At 40.6% G+C, this 15,861-nt stretch overlaps 1 pseudogene; it reads right to left on the bottom strand.

Moving 5' to 3' along the window:
• Window positions 1-13,286, bottom strand: part of LOC138822974 (E3 ubiquitin-protein ligase NRDP1 pseudogene) — a 37,020-nt pseudogene extending 23,734 nt beyond the window's left edge.
• Window positions 13,287-15,861: the final 2,575 nt, after the last annotated feature.

Here is a 15,861-nt window from a genome sequence, read left to right as displayed (position 1 = left end):
ACTAACCAAAATATAATTCAGCAATTTGAATTGTTCTGGATCTTTTGAATTACGCAAGAAATCAATAAGCATCAGTTCCCAGTCCTGATCAGTGTGTCTGTCTTTGATACCTACCAACTCTACTAGACACAGGAAGGCCCTGCTGCCTTTGTGGGAGGCTGTGTTGTTGGAAGCTTTCCTTGAAGGAAACCTCAGGAAATGCTCACACTCCTCACCCCCACTCTGGGGGACCTGTGATGGAGGAGGATGTTGAGGTGCATGGAGAATTCACACAGGTTTGGAGAAGACTATAAAACCTTCCTCCTCCATGATTGCTTACTTACTCTCAAATTCTATCTTTACCAGTACTTGAAGAAACAGGAATGTTCATTAACTGTTTAATGGCCATCTAGTCCATGTGAAGCCCCAGATTCCTCTCACGGGCACTTCCCAAGTCTGCCCAGTGTATGTGAGGAAATACAATGTTCTCTCTACCTTTCATTATTCTTCATTTGCTCAGAGCCTTGGAACAGAAGATAGATTAACAAGAAAATGGACTAACATGAATACTTCATATCTACATTGGACTAAGCTTCTAAGAAGTTCTCATTGCCTCTGCTCCTGAAGAATTATTCAGAGAATTATTCCAAGGTGATGTAACTCACATTAAGAAAATCAGAAAAATAAAACAGCACAACTGAAGATTCTTGGAATATGAACATCAGAATGACCAAAATATTTACTGAGAGGCAGGCAGCTCAGTGATTTGAGAACTGAAGATCACATCCGTCTTCTCAGTAAGAGTAAGAGCAAGACAATGCTTTGGGACTCCAGGATAAGCACTATAATTAACTGAACTTCTACAGATAGATTTTAACCCATGAGTTTATAATTATCCTAAAAATATAGCTAAAAACCTAAAGAATGAGTTTATTGTGTTGAAATCTTGCTACTTAAGGATTAAAGTTAAGTACTTGCTTGCTTTTCTTATGCAGTAAGGAAGCTAAATGTATTTTAGCTAAAAAATGAAGAAAATACATATCAACATTCTATAACTTCCAATAAATTTATGACTCTATACAATGATTATCAAGGGTTGATTACATCAGAGATAGACCATCCCTCCTTTCCTCCCTCTCTTTTTCTTTCCTTCCTTCTTCCTTCCTTCCTTCCTTCCTTCCTTCCTTCCTTCCTTCCTTCCTTCCTTCCTTCCTTCCTTCCTCTCCTCCTCTCCCTCCCCTCTTTCTTCCTTAATTTCTTCTTTCTTCTTTCTGTGGTTCTGCTGTTTTGAACTTAGGACCCCATGATGAGTTAAGTTCTCTACTTCTTAGCTCATGCCCCCATGCATTTTTAGCGTTAGTTATTTTTCAGATAGAAGCCTGTGGTTTTGCCTAGGCCAGTATCACATTGCAATTTTTCTATCTATACCTCCTGTGTAGCTGAATTAGGTATGAATCATCTGCTCATCTTATTTGTTGAGATGATGGTCTAAATGAGGTTGTCTCTTAATTCTGGAAATTGCTTCTGTTCCTGTGCAGAAGCTTTTTAATTTTGTGCAACCCCGATCATCAATTCGTATTCTATTTCCTGAGCAGTTGGAGGCCTATTTAGAGAGACATTATCTATGGCTCTATCTTCAAGTGTTTCCTATATATTTGCCTGTAAAAATTTAAGTTTGGGGTGTTACACTAAGATCTTTTATCTTCTAAGTTTAACACTAGAGGTTTGTTTGTTTTGAGGTTATTATGAATTTTCCTAAGGTCTTTCTCAGCCTGTTGATTATTGGTGCATAGAGAAGTTACTTATTTTTATATAGTATTTTATATCCTGCTCACTTGCCAAAAGTGTTTATTAGATCTAAGAGGAGTTTTGTTTCTGGTGTGTGTGTGTGTGTGTGTGTGTGTGTGTGTGTGTGTGTGTGTGTGTGTGTGTGTGTGTGTGTGTGTGTGTGTGTGTGTGTGTGTGTGTGTGTGTGTGTGTGTATTTTAGGGTCTTCTAAAAATTGGATCACATCTGTATATAGGGACAATTGACTTCTTCCTGTCTATTGATATGTTTTGTTTCCCCTCTTGCCTTATGTCACTGGTTAAGAATTTAAGCACTGTTTTAAACAAGAGTGGAGAGAATGGACACCTTTCTCTTGTTCCTAGTTCTTTATGCTTTTTTAGATTGTCAAATAGGGTCTCCCGTTAACTTTTCTCAGGCTGGCCTGGAACTATGATCCTCCCACCGGGTGATGGGTGTATGCTAATATGCACAAATATATGCCCAGATGCTGCTGGGGGTATTTTTGTTGTTTGTTTTGTTTTGTTTTTTAGCAGAGATTCTCTATGTAACACAGGCCTACCTGTAATATGCAGTCCTCCTGCCTCAGTTTCCCAGGTGCTGGGATTATAGGTATATGTCACCATGCTTAGACTCTATGAGTTTTCAAGACTAGGTTTCAGGAAAGACAACTTACTATTGGAAACATGAAGGCTTCTTAGTGGCCTCCTCTAATAGTTGAATTAAATACAAATGAAATGTGAATGTGTTCATTCTTCAGCACTCCCAATCCCCTGCTACCTACTCTGAACTTCAACTTCTTCTTGTACCTCTATCTCTTCTTGCATTCAGCTCCAGAAATGCTGGCTTTCTCTTTCTTCTTTTTTTCCCCAACAAACCTCATTCTGCCTTAGGCCTTTTGCTCTATGCTGTTCTCCTCTGTATGAATGCTTTCTTTTCTTCTCTCATGCTTTTGCCTGAATGACTACTATTTATGTAAGTCTTTATTTAAATCCACCTTCCTCTAGGATGTCTTTTCTGATCATCGAACCAGGTTCACATCTCATCACTGTTGGCATATATTTTATGATCATAATCAATGCAATGCCTGTTTTTCTATTAGACCATCAGCTGCTTCAGAGATGAAGATTATATTTTATTCATCATGAGATTCTTAGTACCTCTCTTGAGCTTGGTATTGACTGCCATTTAAACACCTGGATGATGAATATATAGGTAAAAAATTGAATGAATGAAACAAAATACATCTCAAGTAAAAACGTAAGTGGCGCTTCATGGTAACTAGACTCTCAGAAGTTGCTGATAAAAAATGTTTGTCTTCCTCCAAACCAAGTGTTTAATGTTTTAACTTTCAAACTCTAAAAAAGGTTTTGTAGGTAGTAGACACAACTAGTATATATACATGAGATAAAGTATACAAGGTAAGTCCTGGATTCTGGATTCTAGACCTTTCTAAGGTGATTTAAACGAATCTAACTTTATATTTTCACTGTGTCTATTATAAACTATAAATATTAGATTTGCTCTGTTCCAACTTCTTGTATGTGTCAGAATAGGAGACTATGCAGTCAGCTGACTTGGGGAAATACTTAAATATCCTAGACTATTCCTGGTTGGATCTATGCCTTCTCTAACCCTATATTCTCTGAAGCTGCTTTAGGCTAAGACAGCACATCTAGAAGGTCTATGAAGTAGAAGGAGGAAGGATTTGTTGAGATTCTGATGGAACAGCTTGTTGATCCATAGCAGGCTATGTGCTAGAAAGAATGTGGATGACAAAGCATTGAGGTACACAACAGCAAGGTATGTCAATTAGTGATGAATGTGTTCAGTGACATAATGTATGTGCGCTGTATATCTTAAACATATACAATATCATCCTTCTCTATGACAGACACTGCATGTTTACAGATAATTTGCTATTTGTCTTTGAAAATATATAAATACATTTAATGAAAGATGAAATCATGTTATTTTCAGGGAAATGGAAGGACCTAGAAGCTATACTATTAAGTGAAGTAGGAATTTATATGTGGATGGTAGACCTAAATTATAAACATACATAGATATATGATCATATGTATATGTATATATAATACACATTATATAGACACACATATTTAACCAACTTGATTAAAGCCTGGTATATGCATGTATAAGATACCATGATGAAACTCTTGAAAAATTAATATTGTTTAACAAAAAATATCAGAAAGTTGAAATATGTCTTGTAAGGTATATAGGCATTAGTGGAAGGGGTGATTGAGTGGGGAGCAGCAGGAAGGGTGAATCTAATTAAAATACTCTGTGTGTGTGTGTGTGTGTGTGTGTGTGTGTGTTATGTGGAACAAGAAAACTTGGTGAGATTGGTTTGGCAAGGGGAAGGGGAGGAGAGATATGAGGTGTAGCAGGCAGATCCAGGAAATCAGTGCATCTAGGAAGACTTGGGGAGAGTGAGCATTATCAGTGTGTCAGCCCTCCCGGGCCAAGGAAGAGTTTACAGGGTTGCCTTTGGTCCAGCTTGCTTTATGATTACTTTCCTTCCCTGTGTGTCTCCTACATCTGCCCTTGGAGTGGATTGTGACCTCCTGGTAGGTCTTCACACCCGTCTGGAACCCTTCCGCCTCCTCCTCTGAGTATTGAGGAAACTCAGCCAGCCTGGCTCCTCTTGTTCCCGTTCAGAAATAGTCTTCTGCTGTTCCATGTCCATGAGCCAAATCCCTTGGAAGATCAAGGACTTCTAGTGGTTTGGCCCCTGGTGTTGTCACCTATGCTATGAGACAAGGTCAGCCATCTGCTTCTTCCTCCTTTAGCATTTTCCTGAGGAGTCAAGACCAGGCAGCCAACGAAAGCTTTTCCTCTGCTGGGACCTTCTAGGCCTTTCTAAGGCTACCACAGTTTTCCCTTAAAGACAGAATTCTCATAGACATCTCCTAGTTTTAGGCCAAATTCAAGATTAATCTGGATATTAACAATATACGTAAAGCCCTCTATTTTCAAACTGGAATTAGGGACATACTACTCTCCCAAGACCCCCACATGGCCGTCACATTTTAACTCAAGCATCAGAGCAGACAAGCCATAGGAAATGGATATTGACACTATGAATACTTGCGGGTCATTGTGAGGACCCATACTTTCATTCCTCTTTGGTAAATACCCAGGAGTAGAAATTGGGGTCCAAGAAAAGTGCGGGTAGAACATTATAAGAATCAGCAAGATGGCTTTCCACAAAGGCTACCAAGAACAATAGCTAAGTGTTCTATTCTCTGTCTTTGTCAGTATTAACAAAATTAGCCTTTTTAATTTTGACTATTGAATAGAACAAATGATGTTTTTCATCTTTTTACAAGTTTCTCCACAAAGTATCAGATATGAGGCATTGAAATGCTCTGTTCATTTTAAAATAGTTTTCCACTTCCATTACAACCATCCATCCTAAGCAATGAATAACTGACTTTCCCTTTATATAAAATTCCCAGGCTGGGAATGAGGCTTAGTGGTAGAGTGCTTGCCTGGCATGCATGAAGCCCTGGGTTCAATTCCTCAGTACAATGTAAACAGAAAAAGCTGGAAGCTGCGCTGTGGCTCAAGTGGTAGAGTGTTAGCCTTGAGTAAAAGCAGCTCAGGGACAGTGCCCAGGACTGGCCAAAAGAAAAAAATCCTAACTCTGGACTTACAGATGGATATAATTAAATAATGTTAGTGGTCATTTGTGATTGGCTTCTGTGGTTAACATAAGGTTTTTGAGGTTCATCCACCTTGTAGCGTGTAGTAACACATATCAGCATTTTGTTGTTATTTACAGCTGAATAATATCCCATTGTACAGGCATACCACAGTTTGATTTTCACTCATAGGTTGCTTGACATTTGAGTTGTACCACCTTTCCTATATGATAAACAAAGCAACTGTAAATGTCCAAGTATACATACATACAGATATATATATATATATATATATATATATATATATATATATATATATAGGGTAAAATTCTATGTAAAATTGTTTGAGTAACTGTTAGTCTGTTTTGTCAGTCGTGGGGCTTGAACTCTGGGCCTGGGGGCTGTCCCTCAGCTCTTCAGCTCAAGGCAAGCGCTCTACCACTTGAGCTACAGCGCCACTTCCGGTTTTCTGGTGGTTTATTGGAGATGGGAGCCTCACTGTCTCTCCTGCCCGGGCTGGCTTTGAACCGCGATCCTCAGATCTCAGCCTCCTGAGTAGCTGAGATTACAGGCGTGAGCCACCAGCATCCGGCTTGTTAGTCTGTTTTCAAAGATAGATGAAACATTTTTCTTTCCCACCAGCAATATATGATAATCTTGTTATCACTATAACCTTCCAAATATTATTTTGTTATGGTAGTCATGCTAATGTATATAAAATGTTATCTCCTTATGGTATTGATTTGCAGATCATTGATAACTTTAAATGTTTATAGGTAATTTGTATTCATTCCTTGAGATGTATATCCATGCTTTTGTCCTTTTTTATTTTTTTTTAAGTTTATTTCCTTTAGTCAGAGTCAAAATAAAGAGACATAGAAAAATTTTAAAAATGCCTCTTGAAAACAGGATTTAAAAAAATCAAAATGAAATTATTAGATTCAAAGTGGCAATTCTTATCTGTTGCCTTTATACTTTCTGAGCAAGGTGTGTACACCTGGCCTTGTCTTCTAGTAACTCAGTGGATAGGATGAACAAGACACATCTGAAACAATGAAGGGGAAGAGGGGGGAGAATGTAGTCAAGAATTCATTGCATATATCACAAAACTAAGAAAAATAAGGGAAAGGGTGGGTCGAAGGGGAGTGAAAATGTTGAAGGGAAGACACAGATCAAGATGTGTTGTATACATAAACTGCCTTGTTAAATGGCAAAACAATTTTCAATACATATCCTAAAAGATTGAGGGAAGGATAGGCTGGGAGGGGTGGGTGAGAATTTTGAAAAGGGTGACATTGATCAAGATGCACCGTATTCATAAACTGCTTTGTTGAATAGCAGCTTCTTTGTACAACCATTTAAGGATAATTTTTTAAAAATTAAAACACACGCAGGTAATCTGTTTCTTATGAATCTCCCTTGCAATATTCCATATAAATTTTAGAGTCATCTTGTCAGTTTCTACAAACAAGATAACTGGGACTCATAGAATTTCACTAACTTTGTACACAAATTTAAGACATATTACTTTACTTTTACCTTTCAATTAATAAGCATGAGAATTATCCCTCATTTATTTAGATCCCTTTTATTTTCAACAATGGTTTTTGATTTTTAAAGTACAAGTAGATTTGCATGTCTTTTATTAAATTTATTCCTATGTCTTTTGGTTCAGGGTGATCATAGTTTTGTTAATTGCATTTTTAGATTATTGCAAGTGTATGAAACTGAATATTTTTATGGATTGATATTGCATTATGTAAACTGTGCAATATTGTTGAACTTGTTTTTTTCCTAAGAGTTTTGTATATGGTACAAGGTAGGAATCCAAATTCATTCATTTCTAAATAGTCAATGAGTTAAAAAGATGACTTTATTTGTTGCTTTGTTTGAGTGTATTCCTTCATATTTTCTAGATAGAAGGCTGTGTTATGAAAATGGGTGTATTTGCTTCTTCATCTATTCTAAGGCCATTTGCATCTTTTTATAGCCTAATAGTCCTGGCTAGAATCACTAGTTTAAGGCTGAATGGAAGTGGGGAAGAGGATGGCCTTTTTCTTCTTTTAGGAGGAAAGCAGGTCATCCTTAACCATTAAACATGTTAATTATTGAGAGTTTTCTTTTCTTTTTTGTAGATACCTCTATCAGATTTAGGATATGCCTTATTAATCCCAACTTTCTGAGATTTTATCATAAGTGGATATAAAAATTTGACAAATATTTTCATCCTCTTTTTTATTGTTATAAAAATAATCCTTGGGGCTGGTAAGGTGGCTCAGTGGTAGAGTGCTTGCCTTGCATGCATGAGGCCCTGGGTTCGATTCCTCAGTACCACATAAGCAGAAAAAGCCAGAAGTGGTGCTGTGGCTCAAGTGGTAGAGCACTAGCCTTGAGCTGAAGAGCTGAGGGACAGTGCCCAGGCCAAGTTCAGGTCCCACGAATGGCAAAAAAAAAAAAAAAAAAAAAAAAGAAAAGAAAAAAAGTCCTTAATGAAAGGGTAATATCCTGGCCACAAATATTGTTATAAACAAAAATGTACTTACTGAAAACATACCAAAATCCTTTTGCAGATATATTTCTTCCAGATAAATTCAAAGGAACAAGAATACTAAATGAGGGTTACATTTGTATTTTCTTTATTACTGGTACTGGGGATTGAATTTAGGACTATATACACTCAGTCTTCTTGCTAGTGGTTTGTGCCCTACTTCTTGAGCCCACAACTTCAGTCCTGGGTTTTGGGGGGTTTTGGTTTAAACAGTTTTTTTGTTTTGATATTTTGGAGATGGAATTGTGCAGCTTTCCTACCTGAGCTGTCTTTAAACTGCAATCCTCTAAAGTCTCAGCCTCCAGAGAAGCTAGGATTACAGTGGCATGAGCCACTGGCACATTTGTAACTTTGATCAATATTTCTGATTGTCTTTCATAGAGATTGTACATTTCCAACTTTAGAGTTGCTAACATAGTGTATTTTTTTAAACTTTCCTTCCCTCTTCCTCCCCACCAACTTCTGTTTTCCCTTGTTCTTATTTTTTTAACCCCAGTTCAACTGGGGCTTTATGTAAGGAGGGTCAATATTTCAGTTCCTGTTTGTTTCTTTGTTGTTAAGACATACAGGAAAAAGTTCTTCCTAGATCTAATAATGTTCGTGTTTGTTATAGTCTTGAGAAACTCATTGTAATGAATCAAGGAATGTAATTTTAGATCAGCCCACGTGTGCTGTTCTCAGGAAGAATGAGTGTACTGGGCCAAGTTCATTTACACCCACTACTTCTAGAATCCTGTCAGATACAGAGAGACGAAAATTTCACTTATGTATGTTATTAGAGTTGAAAATTGCATATTTGTGATAGTCACTATTCATTGATTTTTGCATTTGCTGAAAAAAGTTTTTAAAATAAATTAAGCACATTTTATTTTTATGCTCTTGAGTTTCTCTTTTTTTAAGAAGTAGATGGGTGATATAACATTGTCATCAAAGGAACCGAGGTCCTTATTAAGCAAGACAGTGATGGAAGTCAAATTCTAGAAAACAAAAGGACAAGGCAACATAGGGAAAAAATAATAGCACTGTATTATTTTTCTATGTTTTCAGGTCCCTTTTATACCATAAGTCTCACCCAACTAAGTTAGGTGAAGGGCAAGGCAGTAAGGAAAGCCACTGATAACCAATTGGCTAAATTGCCAATTGCCATTCTGAGAATTGCCATTCTGAGTAGAAAGGCATTCTTCTGAGTGTAAGGAACATATGAAGCTGAGCATCAGTTGGCCACGCTTACAATCCTGGCTACCCAGGAAACTAAATTCTGAGGATTATGATTCAAACCCAGCTCAGGCAGGAAAGTCTGTGAGACTTTTATCTCCAATTAACCACCAAAAACCCAGAAGTGGAGATGTGGCTCAAATGGTAAAGTGCCAGCCTTCAGTGGAAAAGCTAACCAAGAATATAAAACCAAGAGCCAGTATTAGCACCAAAAAAGAGGAAGAGGAGAAAGAGGAAGAGGACTATATGAAGACCAAGGCCATGCTAACATTCCTGTTCACTTCCATATGGATGCTTATCCTTCCCAGCGACCCAGTACCCAAGAATCTTACAAAATTACCTGCACAAAGAATATACCTTGTAAATAGTTTTCACTTTACTTTGTTGCTCCAGTTGCTTACAATGTTATTACCTGTTACAGCCCACCACTCATGGGTTGCTTATGGCCCACAGTATGAAAGTTTGCTAATCAACTCAATCTCTCCTGATGTCACTGCAATCAATGCATCCAAACCTTGCTGGGGGAAAATGGAGCCACAATATCCACAGCAGGGGGGACAAATCTAGTCACCCACTGATGATTAAAGTTCCTTGGGTATTCAGCTAGACTGAAAACCAGTAGGAGGTCCAGACTCCAGACAGTATTTGATGTTGTCCCTTCACTATTCCAGTCCCTCAACCATGAGTTGCTTTCGTGCTCTGTCTGCTGTCTTCATTAAAGAGAAGTTTTTGTTAGCAATGGATTTATGACAGATTTTAATCTCTAAACACTCCAGCTACATCTGTACAAGCGAAAAATTTAGAGGGAGAATACCAAAACAGACCACAGCACTGACTTTGAAGTCCAACATGAGTTTGAATGTCAACTCTCCCACTACCTAGCTGTGAGTCTCCAACCTCTAAATAGCTTTATTTCTCCATACCTCAGTTTATTCACTGATGAAGGGAGGATAACAATTCCTACCTCAGAAGACTGTTGGGAGAACTAAAACCAATGTAAATGAAGTACTTTAGGCAATACTTGGCATACATGGACGCACAAAAGATGGTAGGTGCTAATGTCAGCAGGTAACATCTGAGTGAGTGAACTTGTGCTTGTACTCACAGAAACTTCTGGCCATGCAACAGCAAAAAAAAAAGTTTGAAGGAGAATGCCCAGAAGAGTGAATGATGCCACTAAGGTTATCAGGAAGACAATGTGGCTATTCTAGACAGGGAGAGTCTCAGACTAGATAGACCAGCTTGAGAAACCTTATTTAAAGAAAGAACAAGAGATCATTCTGACTGGGGTCAGATTAATATAACATATTTGAATCTAATGGGAAAGGTAAAATTTTAATATATCATAATTAATGATAGCCATCATGCTAAATAGTAGAATTTTTTAACTTCTCTTTTTTAAATTTATTTTTGATTCTTTTTATTTTTTCTTTTCTTAAAAAAAAAAAGATGAATGAATTAAATTGCCAATCATTTGTCTGGGCTTAGAGAATAAGGTAGCTATAACCAGGCCTTTCTTAAACAAAGAAAACCAGATGGCATCTGTGAAAGTATAAACAAACAGCCAAAGGAAATTAGCCAAAGACCCCACTGTAGTCACAGAGGGCATTGTAAGAAGTATTACAATAAGCCACAAGCAGCAGCGCTTCCTTTACCTGAGGAGCAATTTCTGGGCATATGAACCCCAATAGTCTAGCCCCTCCCCCAACCTTGTCATTCCCTAATTATGAAAACATGGTTTTGGAGGGGAGGGACAATTATTAAGCCTCCTCGAGGGAAACTAAGTCTCTTGTGTTTTCTGAAAATATCTAGAACCAGGGACCCTTGTCGGGAAATGCAGCAGGAGTTCCCACCTCCACTGTACACTCACAGACATTTTAGGGGAAGTAATATGGCAAAAGGGAGGAATCTGAGTTTCCTTCCCAAAAGGCTGATCTAAGTACCCCAGGGCCCTTCTGTGTCAGAAGAGCAGGGGAACACGTGGCTCCAGTGCCAGCTGTGGCACTAAGGATCGTGGGAAGGATTCAGGGCCCAGCTGCTGAAGGGATGAGAGTTTTTCCAACTTCCATCTCTTCCTGACAGTGGATCGAGGTCTCCTGGATCTCCTCTCCACACCATGTGCAAATACCATGAGAAGACCTGGCTCATCATCCCATGCAGGATTCCCACCGGCTAGTGGCTAGTGTGGCCAGACCCAGGGGCCAGCTACATTCATGGGCTGAATTCATCAGCTTGTTGACCATAGAGGCGGGGCAGCCACCTCTGCCAGAGAGTGCTTGATGCCGGCCTGGAGCACAGCATCCCGTGTGGAGATCATCCCTCCCCACCACATCATTCTTGGTGGCTGCAGGGAGTTCACCCACTCACGGATCTCGCTGTATTCAATTGTCTCCTGCAGGTTCTGAAGGCTGGAGTTGGCGCTGCGGAATGCGTATGTGTATGCCTTTGGTAGCCAGATGTCTCGCTTCAGCTCCACCAGCTGGTGTGTGTGTCCAGCTGGCATCTCTTCCAGCTCTCTACTGCTGCTGCACCAGGGAGCGCAGCTTCATTGCCTGAAGCTTTGCCGTTGTGGTTTACGGCTGGTCTTTGGGCATCTCCAGGTCACAGCCCTGTTCACAGGTCACAGGCCTCTGCGGGGTTGTGCTCACCAAGGTGAGACACCAAGTTCTTGGCATGGGAGCCAAGCACAGCATTGTCATGGGCAATCTGTTGCTTTGATAGCATATCCCGCATGATCCAAGGTACTGGGCAAACGTGGGCCACTGTCACAACACAACAGTCTACCAGACACGTCTGCTGCTGAGAAAACCACTGGGTGATGCAGGCCTTGCAGAAAGCACACTCACAGTGCAAAGCACCTGACTGGCTCCTCCCCGACTCCACTGCCAATGGGGTAGATAAGGTCTTCCTCAACATTCCCCCCTGGGAAACGTGTTCCATCATCCCCTGTGTCTCATCCCTGAAAGCCAGGTCGATGCCTCACTCAGTGCCACACAGCAGATGCTCCAAGAAGCCCATCTTGTTGGCTATTCACTCTCTGAGTCTTCCTTCCTAGCGACAAGCTCCATCACCAAGGGACAGTTGTGATGTCACAAGCAGGACCACTCCAGGCCTGGCTGGAGCTGAGACTCTAGAGAGCAATGGATAGGCCGTGTGGCGGGACTTAGCCCTTCCTGTGAGGGGAAGGGAGAAGGGAAGGAAGGGGAAGAAAAGTGTGGCCACTTGTCACTGTCTCCGACAAATCCTTCTGCTCTTCTTTATTTTTCAAAACATCATCTTTAATTAACTGTACAAAGGAGCTGCCATTTAACAAAGCAGTGTATGAATACAATATATCTCCATCGCCTGTGCCCTGGTGGATCACACCTATTCAGGAGGTTGAGATCTGAGGATTGCTGCTCAAAGCCAGCCCAGGAGGGAAAGTCCGGGAAACTCTTATCTCTAATAAACTACTCAGAAAAAGCTGGGTGTGGTGTTGTGGCTCAAGTGGTAAAGCACTTGATTTCAGCAAAAAGCAGCTCAGGAACAGAGCCCAGGCCCAGAGTTCAAGTCCCAGGATCAGTAAATAAAACTATCTTGATCAGTGTCACCCCTTTCAACATTGTCAGGCATCCCTCCCCTACCCACCCTTCTTAATTTTGTAGTGTATTCTGTTTGTGTATTCTATTCCTGCCTGCACTTTCCTCCCCTTCCCTTCATTGGCTTTCCCCTCCACCCCACCCTACCCTTTGAGCACCTACTTCCCTGTGTTTTAGTTTACTGATCTTTGACTTTGACTTTCTGAGGAATTATACTATTTGAGTCCTTCCTTGAATCTACCATATTTCAGTTAATACATTTGAGATAAGGCTATCCAGGTATTGTAGCCATTTTCTGATTGGAATTTTGGTTTTCTTGTTAAGTTGGTTCTCTTGTGTACCTGTGATCAAGCCTACTTGGATCTTGAAAGCTTTGAGTTTCAATAAGTATTTTACAAAGGTCAAAATTATCAAGGCATTAGCAAATGCTTGGACTGCGAGTGAAGCCCTAACGGTTATACTAGGCCAATATTTAATCCAGGTTCCCACCTCTTCCATTTCTACCTCCGCCATGCCTTCAAGCCATCATTTCCTGCACTTCTGTTGACTGTATGCCCTGTTAATGTACTCTGACTTGTTCTAAAAATGGAAATGGCTTTCCTGTGAAGGGAGAGTTGTATTTCAAGCCTGGGTGTAAAGCCTTTCCAAAGACAGCTCTTTCTAGAGATAACTTTTTATCAGTAAGTGTATCTGTGGAAGGTGGATCTCCAGTCAAAGGCATTTTACAGACCATTCTCTGGTGAGAAGACTGAAAGGAGTGTGGGAAGGTTGTTTTTCTTCCTGGGGTTGGTTGTTTGTGTTGAAACTCTGCTCTGGGATGTATTATCAGGCTTAACTACATTCCAGTATTCCAGAACAGAATGAATTAGTATTTTCAAACAGCTGTACCAAGTTTCTAGAGAAGTAATGAGGACTTCTGGACATGAATACCACATTTCTTGCATCCAGTGGACTTGGTTTGGATGTTGATAAGGTGGTGGGAAGCTCAGGCTTTCATAGTGCTGATAAGAATAACTTACTCCGTGGTGCCATTGTGTTACAACAACTGTGAGTTCCAGAACAAGCAGAAGTCACATCTAGACTATTAGTGACGGAATTGACTTTAAATATCTTAAGAGGTCTTTACAGGATTTTATACAATCATTTCTTTTAAATTCAGTAGGGAAATAAAATATACAATGAAGTTGGAGATGTAGCACAGTGGGACACTGTGAGCTTAGCATGCACAAAGCCCTAGGTTCAATCCTAGCACCACATGAAATAAGATGAAAATGGGCTGGGGAATGTAGATACATGATAGAATATTTGCTGGTATGCATAAGGGCTTCAAATCACAGAAAGAAAGGAAGGAAAGAAAGAACAGAGGGAGGGAGGTAAGAAGAGAGGAAGGAAGGAAGAAAAGGGAGAAAGAGAGAGGAGGAAGGGAGGGGAGAAAGGAAAGAGAGAAATAGAAAAAAAAATCCTGGTGCTGGTGGCTCACACCTGTAATCCTAGCTTACTCAGGAAGCTGAGATCTGAGGATCACAGTTCAAAGCCAGCTTGGGCAGGAAAGTCCGGGAGACTCATCTCCAATAAACCACTTCTGGCTAGAAGTGGCGCTGTGGCTCAAATGGTAGAGTGCTAACCTTGAGATGAAGAGTTGAGGGACAGCGCCCAGACCCAGAGTTCAAGCCCCATGACCAGCAAAAAAAAAAAAAAAGACAGAAAAGAATCAGATAAGTTGTAAGACCAAGCCAGTAGCCAACTACTTGCTATCCCGGGGGTGTGATCACTGGTGTAGGAGTTAGTCATCTGTACCATGCATGGTAAAGGAACAAGCATGGTCTGTTTGGTGGTGCAGAGGTCCGCCTGTGGAGTCACGTGCAAAGTAAGCATGAGTGTGACTGTGGAAACTTTTCTTCCAGTTTGATAAGTTTAAGCTAATTTCTTCTCACTTCCTCAACTCTTTACATCCCAAATACAGAGTTCTGGGGAGCTGAAAGCTGGAGGCCCAGCTCAGCTTTCCTGGGTTATTCCTTATCTCTGAGTCAACCAAGCAAAGTAAGACAAGAGTATTAGCCACAAAGCCCAGTGCCTAGAACACGGGAAACTAGTTAGTAGCTCTAGCTAGTACTTCTGAGACAGTGTAGACTTTGTGTTTCTTTCTCTTCACCTGGACCTGCATATCCAGTGTCCACAAGGATGCCCTCTGCCTCTTCAGAAAGTTTCTAGCCCTGAGTTGAAGGCCAATTGACTCCAAGACCACAATGCTAGAAGGCAGCTCAGGAGTGATTCACAATTATGCTACTGAATAAGAACTGGGCTGGCAGCAGGGAAGAGAGCCAATTCATACACAAGGGACTTCAGAGCCACAGGGTTCCCATGGGGTTCCTGTGTGGCAAAACCATGGAAGCCAAGGAAGGAATTTAGCTGATGAGTCCATTGGTTATTGTTAGTCTCAAATCCCATTGGATTGTGGAGCCTATAAATAATACTACTCTGTAGAAGAAGCACATTGTTTATAAATGCAAAAACTGGGATGGTTATGCTGTATGGCAAGACAGCAGACAAGACACATTTTGAGAGGTCGAATCAGGAGTCTTTATTTTTTATTTATTTTTTTTGGTCGGTCATGGGGCCTGAACTCTGGGCCTGGGCACTGTCCCTCAGCTCTTCAGCTCAAGGCTAGCGCCCTACCACTTGAGCCACAGCACCACATCCGGCTTTTTTTCTGCTTATGGGGTGCTGAGGAATCGAACCCAGGGCCTCATGCTTGCGAGGCAAGCACTCTACCACTGAGCCACCTTCCCAACCCTCAGGAGTCTTTATTACAAGGCTAGCAACTGTAAGGTGGACTCCTGTCTCAAGGACTAGCAGCCAGCAAATACACTTAACACTGTTAGGAAACTGAGCCATGAAGACTAGAGAGGAAAGAAAGAATAAAAACAATACCAACTCCAATGGAGAGCTGAAATGGGATGGCATGGCAACCAGAGAACAGCCAGGAGACAGGAGACAGGAGACAGGACACTAACATGGAGGGACATGTGCCTTGGCTTACTAGTGCCTGAGCTGGTCTGGGCCTAAATAGGGTAAGGGCCAGAGGTCC

The sequence above is a fragment of the Dipodomys merriami genome, unplaced genomic scaffold, assembly GCF_024711535.1.
Source record: "Dipodomys merriami isolate MVZ:Mamm:240054 unplaced genomic scaffold, mDipMer1.0.p SCAF_12, whole genome shotgun sequence".
Classification (NCBI taxonomy): Eukaryota; Metazoa; Chordata; class Mammalia; order Rodentia; family Heteromyidae; genus Dipodomys; species Dipodomys merriami.
Note: the sequence above shows the minus strand (reverse complement) of the source record. Positions and strands in the feature narration are given on the sequence as shown.